We start from the raw sequence: 8,607 nt of genomic DNA on the forward strand, positions 1-8,607 counted from the left end.
CCTAAGCTCCCTGAGAGGGGACACAGCCAGATGAGTACCTGAATGGTTTCCTCTTCGGAGGGGGCGCCCCACCCTTGTTTGTCTTTGCATCACCGTTGCAGGGGTGAATAAGTGGGTCAACACTAAGTAAAGGGGCGAGTTACATCATCCTCCAGAGGGCGAGCAGCGCCTTGCATGAATTAAGGAGAAGCGGCTGCTCGCATGCTGATTAGAGCACATGTTAGAGAGTGGTGGGAGGTGTGCGAAAGGGAGCAGATGTTGACTGACTGAGACGTAGCTTATCTACGAAGCGAGAGCTGAGCCCCAGTCCGCGGTTCTGTGGCGATCCTCATATGGCTTACGGTGGCCCCACTGGATCTCTGTGAGGAGTCTACTCCAGTGGTCCGGGTCAGGGGTTTATACCGACCCACCAATGCTAAGAGGCACCTTAAATTCCTGAGAGAGAAGCGGCCAGAGATGGCTAAGCGAATAGCGTCCCCTCCAATTTCCCAGACCTTATCCCCCTTTTCGTCATGTGGCCTGATTGTTGTCTGTCGTGGGAGGAGCAGGAAGAACCTCAGATTTATACGAAGGAATAAGGCATGTCGAAGAAGGTGTAAGTAAGTAGGAAGGAAAGGGTTGGAACCAGATGGAAAGAGAGGAAAGTGTTCAGAAAATATAAAAAGTGGAAACTTAAGTTGAAGGAAAAAGAAAGGTATTTGCCTTGAAGGTTGTTATTGCTGAAAGAGTGAAAAAGAGGCAAACTGAAGGAATCAGCAAGTGTAAAGGAGGTTTGTGGAAGTAGTAGAAGGTTTGTGAAGAGAAACTCTGAGAGGAAGAATATAGAAGAAAGTTTTTGGAAGAGATCTTGAGGAGAAACAAGATTGGAAATTTAAGTGTCGAAAGTAAGCTGATGCAAAATTGGAATTGTGCTTTAATGTTTCTAAGACTATTGGTCTGCCTCAAATGCTATGAAAAGGTTTTCTGAGTAGAATTCTGTATGTCGTCAAATTAATTTTGGCGTTCTGTGTTGCCTTAACCAGGTTTCTGGAACTTCAGGGAATATATTGACATTGGCCACGGTGCCCAATTTTCAAAGGAAGTTTCCTGTAAATATGGAGGGGGGTTCCTTTAAGCCAACTGTCTTATACTGTATGTTGGAGAACTTTAAGGAAGGTTTCTCAGAGAAATACGGGATTAGGCTGAATTTAGAAAAACTTCGTGTTCTTTGTGAGCTTGAATGGCCTGCATTTGGGGTAGGGTGGCCCCCAGAAGGGACCCTAGACCTCCCCACCATAAGGGCAGTATATCGGGTAGTGACAGGAACCCCTGGATATTCAGACCAGTGGCCGTACATAGACACGTGGCTGCAGACTACTGCTATGGTGCTCCCTTAGGTTCAGTTTGGTGCAGTTAGGCAGAGACAGAATAAGGAATTTTTGCCAGATTGGCTGGGCAAAAGGACAAAGAGGAGTTAACAAAATTAATCCACCAAGGGGGCCTCAAGGGAGAACCTGCTTTCTTCCTACCGCCGTACATCTCAGAATGTCCGTCAGTTCCTGTGCAACTACTTTACACAAAGTTACCTGACAGGCTTCTACCATCAGTGCCTGCACTGCCCCCTACCGCCCTTAAGCCCGTGGCTGGTGCCATATCCTCCACCAGGTTCAAGTTCAACTCTGTAGATCAATCCGCTTGGTATGTAGGGCCAATGTCTCGTGAAGAGGCGCAAACCCAACTCCAAGGCCAACTCTACAGCATGTTCTTAGTCTGCTACTCTCCCACCTGTCCTGAAGACTTTGTACTGTTCAGTGTCCAAGAATGTGCGAGTCTCTCACTACATCATCAACTTGCTGCCCAACCGTAGTTTTAAGATCAGGGACCTAGAATTTGACTGCTTGCCAGCTCTGTTGGAGTTTTATAAAACTCACTGCTTGAACACCACCACCTTAATGGAGCCCACACTCAGATATCTAAGCGCATTAGAACATGTACGGACTCTGTGATTTTTCTTGGATTGATGCTGGGGACCTGTCCTTTAAGAAGGGCGAAATTCTAATAATAACAAAGAAGGCTTACAAGCAGTAGTAGAGTACCTGGAACAAGGACGGCCAGATTGGGATGGTTCCTGTTCCCTTCGTGAAAAGGCTAGCCAGGGGAGTCGCCCATAGAGCTCTATGAGAGACTATGCAGAGCGTTTCGGGTGTATACTTCTTTTGACCCTGAAGCACGAGAAAACCAGTGCATAGTCAACACAGCGTTTGTGATCCAATCCTCCACCGACATCCACCGCAAACTTCAACAACTGGAGGACTTTGCTGGGATGAACAACACCCGGCTACTAAAGGTCACGAACGAGGTGTTTGAGATCCGTGACCAGAAAGCCAAAGGGGTAACTGTGTCTTTGTTGAAAGCTGCAAAGGGGAATCAGTAGCTGCACTGGGGAACTGTGACCCATGTGTCCACTGTAAGGAGACTAGACATTGGAAAAATGAGTGCCACTACTGCAGGAGAACATCTGAAGGTCCAGAAAAGTTCCACTAACTTCATGAAGGAAAATACCAGCCTGAGCCAGCTACCCAAATGCTTATCGGCCTAGCCAAAGAACAGTCAGTCTAGGAACAATCAGGTTCCCTGTTCCAGTAACTTACAGTCGCAACAGAAGTAGGGGGCCAATCATTGACTTTTATAGTAGACATTAACATTAAGAAAGGAGTCCATGGGGGCAGCATCATCCATGGAGGACAGCACAACACTGGCTATGCAATAACAACTGCCAATGAGGTAATCAGAGTTGAGGCTCTGCTACAGAGCTGGTCATCATAAAGGACTATACGCACTCATCCAGGCACTACAACAAGTTAAAGGGAATCAGGCCAACATCTACAACAGCTCAAGGTATGCTTTTTTCACCTTGCAATGCTTAGGGCCTTTCACCAAAAAGAGGGATTACAAATGGCGAAGGGAAAAGAAGCTCTACATGGCTCAAAGGCTGCAAAGTTTAGGGAAAGTTGAATTCATGAACCAGACCCACGGAACCACTATAGCTAGCTTTATCAGGAAAACTTAAGACCCCGCCCCAATCAAGGCAGAAAAAGGAAAAGAGCTCCATGAAACTCCAGCAGGCAGGGACTACAACCATTCTCAGCAGGATGCAGATACAGAAGAAAGAAACCTCCGGTCTCTCAACATCCATATAAGAAGAGGGTTCATGGCTTGTAGAAAAGAATTAGACAGGAAAATTAGTTAAGCGGGGTATCTGAGTTTGCTTGTAAAGGCACTAAGGTAATAGCTAACCTGGAAATGTCCCAACACCTTCAGATCTTGGGGAGAATTCCCTACCACGACACTAGAGAAATTTTAGAAAAGAGCTTCATTCTTTTAGAAAATTAGATCCACCCCTTTCAGTCAGAAGAAAAAGTACAGGTTAAAGACTGGAAGAAGAAGCTGCTCCAGCCGAGTTATACAGGTAATCCTATACTCTAAAAGATTGAAAACGAGGAAGTACTATAAATGTTAAAGTGTTTTTTTTAGAATATTTATTATTTATGCCTACAGCATCTGGTCTTCCTAGGTGGTCTCCCATCCAAATACTAATCAGGCCCGACCCTGCTTAGCTTCCGAGATCAGACATTGGGTTTGTTCAGTGTAGCATGGCCACAGACCAAGTACTATAGATTTTAATCTGCTATATTATCCTAAATTAAAGCAACCTAGAGTCAGGAACTGAAAATACTGTGTGAAATCCGCTAAAATGTGTTTCATAATTTGGTTTAGCTAAAGCGTTCATTAGCCTAATATAACAAGTGTTATTAAAATATAAGATTGTCAAATTTATAAAGGATTTGGCCCAATATAATACAGATTCTATGAGATAATTGTTATACTAATTTAATCAGATTCTCTCAGTTTTGTCTGGTTTGTCAGTGTAATTAAGCATAAAGATCAGTTGTTCAGATTGTCCAGATAGTCATCACAGTCGACCCCTGACAGTGCAGACAGATTTCACCGGCTCCTGTAAAGACAACATGCCCTGCTCCAGCCACAAACCGGAAGCTGGCTGGTCTACACACGGCTGAAGCTTGAGGAATTTCATCATGAACCTCCTTATAATTGGACACTAGGGAAGGAGGGAAATTAGAGCAGAAAACTGTAAGTTGTGTATCTGTGTCACTAAAGGAGGGTCAGAGAACTCAAAAAGGGATCTGTATCTATAACTAGACTCAATATTCCGTATGTAATCGAGGAGGTAATCAGCCTTATGTATGTTACAACTCAGATGAATATCCCCCACCAGAACAGTTCTGAAATAGGGAAAGCCTTGAGAGACCATAGGGAAAGATAGATAGACAGACCCATGTTAGCCCAGAAATAGAGTAAAATCCAAGTTAGATATGAATTTTTATCTGGAAAAATGTAAGGGCAATTTTAGTTTGTCTATTTGAAAAAATCGATAACTTCTAGAGTTTCATTAAATTGTAATGCAGCTCAATGACTTTGAAATGAGAGTTCTCAGATAATCTTTTGTAGAAATATCTAAATTCGGGTACTGTCAGAATTCGGTTTTGTATATAATTTGTTTAGCCATACTTCAAAATGTAAGGCATAGATTCCTTCTTTGGAAAAAGTCTAAAGTAATACAGTTTTGAAAGTATTGGAGAGGGAACTCTAGTAAGGGGCAGGTAACCTTAGGAAACTACAAAACTGGTTCCCACCCAGGCAATGCCAGAAATAACAGTCCCACATACCTTTAGTAAGAATCAATAGATTTTAAGACATACCATGTAGGACAGTACTGCCAGGCTAGAGGCAGAAAGAACTCACCAAGACAGTCAAAATTTAAATGAGATGTGTAGTAAAAAGGGGAAGAGAATTTGTTAGCCAGATTTCCAGAACAGAATAGAGCCTGACAGAACAAATGAGATTAACCAATATAGGAAAGGCTGTTGCTGAGGATTCAAAAGAGATTTATGATAATTGAGTGTACTATTCTAGAAGACCAGGGTACCATTACTCCACTATTCCCCCAATGCTAGAAAGTTAGGTTACTTTTAATTTGCTTCAGGAAATCACTACAAATTGTAATTATGATCACTATACAGAAGCATAGAAAACACCTATAACATGTAATGGCAGGTACAGAATTGCTATGATTTTATAATATATAAACAAAAAGGCCAGTAGAAAGTATTAGATTAAATGTTAGTCTAAGAGTATTAGAGAAAAATAAGTATACTAGAATAGCAAAAAGCAAAAAAAAAAAAAGAAAGAAATTAATGTTTCTGATTCAGTGAGAGTATTAACAGGAAGTTTAGATAGATTTAACCCAAAAGTTTTTAATATTAACACAAAATTGAATATTCAAGAGACAATTCCACATAGAGTAGTGTATGATAAAAGCACATTTATTAAAGAAAGTAAGTTTACCAGTGCTGATGAATCTGAAAATCTTAACATTTTTGTAAACTATTTAGATCCTTTTTCATTAGAAACTCTAAAAGACTTTTATGGGAGGTGTAACGGGTATTTTTTAAGTCACAATCCTTTTGTTAGATTCTAAAACTAAATTATGTAAGGATACTAAATTTGAGAATATTCAAAGTGATCTAGGATTAAATTTGAAGAAAATTATTAACCAAAGGGGAATTTCAAAGGATTCTAATTCTTCTGCGACAGAATTTAGTCATGCAGTTGATACCACTAACACTAATTTAGAGTCTTCCTGTTATTCAGGAAGAAGAAATTCAAAGCAGGCAGTTTTAGAGATCTCTACTAACGAAACTGGGAGAGCCCTGCCTCACCTTACACATCAGCAGACTCAGATGAGAAATGTCAAAACAGGTTAACCCTAGAGTATCTGCTAGTAACAGAAGGAGGCATGCATAGGAAGTTCAGTCTCATCCACTATTGTATACAGATTGATGACTAGGCCTAGGCAGTTGAGGACAACGTCAAACAAATGACAAAACTGGCATGTGTGCCCATGCAAGTATGGCACAGATAGGACCCCGATAACCTCTTTAAAGTTTAGTTCTCTACTTTCGGAGGCAATGCACTAGCTTGGAGGTAGCTAAAGCATATCTTCCAGAGCCGCACTGGACATGGCAGGATTTACCACTTACTGTATGCAGCAAGTGGCACCCAAACAGGAAGGTGTAAATAAAGTAAGGTAAGGAGACTCCCATGGAAGGAGCATGCGCATAAGAGAGAGAGACAGAGAGACACAGAGAGAGACACAGAGAGAGACACAGAGAGAGAAAGACAGAGAGAATATGGATTACAACCTAGTAAAATTTGAGAGAACATGTGTGTTAAGTAAATTTAAGGAACAGGCTGTTATCATCAGAGTAAAATATAAGACAGCAAAAAGCCAAGAGGGAGGATCCTTTATGTATAAATGTTTAAGGCCATAGAAGAAAGAAAAACTGCAGTGAAAATCTTTATGCAATAGAATTATTAATTTCTAGTGTAGGGAATCAAGAAGGAAAACAAGAAGGTGATGCCCTATAAAGAGTTTAGACGGGCATCAAAAGGGGGGAATGAAGAGGAAATTTGGGGAATTTCATTAAAAACTAATCAGCTTTCTGCTTCTGTAAATATGCTTGCTTTCTGCAAATATGTTTGCTATATGCAAGAGCTCATGCAAGAACTCCCTTGTACTTTGCTCGACTTACAAATATAACTGTTTGTACTCCAACAGCTCCCACTCCTTGTAACAATTTGTGTTTACTGGTTACCCACAGCAACTCCTGCCCTTCTCTATGTTACTACTTGAAATTTGCATAGCAACTCTTACTGTATGTAGTGGTTTATGTTCAAATTGACCAATCAGATTATGTAAAATTTTCCTATAAAGGGAATGTTTCTACTGAGCCCACTGCCCAGATCTTCAGAGCACTAGGTTGTCTGGGACCTCACGTAATAAATTTTGAATTTTCCTTCTCTCCGAGTTAACTGCTTGGTTTTTCACTGGCCTGGGTTTGGGAGTTTTGGGGATATTTTTCCACAACACACTGGTAGCACCTGGTGACCAGGCACTCAGATCCCCAGGGACATGGGTCTGGGTGATCCTCCAGGTAAGTTGATATGAGGGCAATATGGACTGGATAGTAGAATGGGGAGGCAGTGAAGCCTGAGGCCAGCTGTGGCAGCTGTTGTGTGTCCCACTCATCCTTTCTTTTAAATGTCTCCAGGAAAAGAGACCAGAGTCCTGAGGCTTGGCTGCAGCCATGTCACAGCTCAGCCCTGCCCAGCCCTGTGCCCGCCCCCCTGTCTTCCAGGCGGTGCTGCTAGGCCAGGTTCTGAAGAAACCCCTGCACACAAATCCTGTCTCTGAAGAGCTTGCTCAATGTGAATGGAAAGTTTTGCGTCAAGAGTGATTTTGTTGGGGAGCTGGTAAGTTATCACCATTTCAAGGGCTTTTGTGGCCTCAAACAGGTTAATTGAAAGCCCGCCCTCCTTTGGTCTCTGGGAGAGCCTTCCGGAAAGAGAAAGGCTAGTTCCCACGACCACAGCCTCCCACTGAGTGCACGGGGCTTCTGGAAAATGAACATCTGCCGTGTTGTGGATTTTTTGCTCCTAATGATTTTAAGCTCTTTTAAAACTGCAAGGCAGAGGATTTTCAGTCAATGTCACCAAAAATTCTTATTGGCTATGATGTTTAAATCAGTGTCTATATATCATTTAATAAAGAATTCTAATACCCAGTTTTTATATTTTTATACTTGACTCAAGTGAATGTATTAGCTGTTCAGAAAATTAAATTTTATAAAATCATTGTATTTTTAAAAAATACAATGTAAGTATTCATTGAAGCTTCACCTATAATTGCAAAATGTTAGAATCACCCTAAATGCCCATGAAGCGATATCACAGAGTTATCCAGGCCCTCCCGCAGTGGGATCCTTGGCTGCAGGAACGAAGAAGAAGGTGGAGCTCTGTGAACTGGTGTGGCAAGCTGTGCAGGGCATTTTGTTAAGCCAGGAAAGCAAAGTGCAAAGAATGTGTCTAGGATGCTACCTTTTGTGTGGGAAAGAAGAGGAAATAAAATTTACATGTGTCTGCTTATTTGTGCAAAAAGAAACATGGGAAAGATAAACCAGAAACTGAATGGGCGGGTGAGTTACTACAGCTATGAATGGGGCGGGATGAAAGGACAGAAGGAGTGGACGGCGCAGAGATTCTTCTCTGAGCAAACATTCGGACCATGCCAGTATTTTACATTCTCAAAAAAAAAGGTGGAATAAGCAAAATCAACAAGGACGAGAAGCTAATGAACTGAACCATGTTTCAAGTGAATAACGTTTTGACATGTCCTCAAGCAGAACGCTAAAGGAACTCAAAACAAATATTCAAGTCTAGCTGGTAGGTTTCTTGAGGCAAGGGGTAGCAATCCTGAGACTACTGTCTGTACAAATAAGTAACTTGTGGGTAACAGGAACCAGATTTTTCATTATTGGAGAAATTCAGAGTTATAAATATGGAAAAGAGGAAGAATAGAATGAACCCTGTGATTTTAGATTTAGAACTAAAAATTAGTGTAAACTCATGGTTTTTAACAGAGATATGTGTGACTATATGTATATATTTATACCCTTTTCAATATATAATAAGGCATATATTACATAT

The 8,607-nt window shown here is 41.4% G+C and overlaps 1 pseudogene; it reads left to right on the forward strand.

The window, feature by feature from the left end:
- Nucleotides 1-581: 581 nt before the first annotated feature.
- On the forward strand, nucleotides 582-2,413 carry LOC111746681 (annotated as a pseudogene).
- The last annotated feature ends 6,194 nt before the right edge of the window (nucleotides 2,414-8,607 follow it).

The sequence above is a fragment of the Pteropus vampyrus genome, unplaced genomic scaffold (assembly GCF_000151845.1).
Source record: "Pteropus vampyrus isolate Shadow unplaced genomic scaffold, Pvam_2.0 Scaffold197, whole genome shotgun sequence".
NCBI classification, from domain to species: domain Eukaryota; kingdom Metazoa; phylum Chordata; class Mammalia; order Chiroptera; family Pteropodidae; genus Pteropus; species Pteropus vampyrus.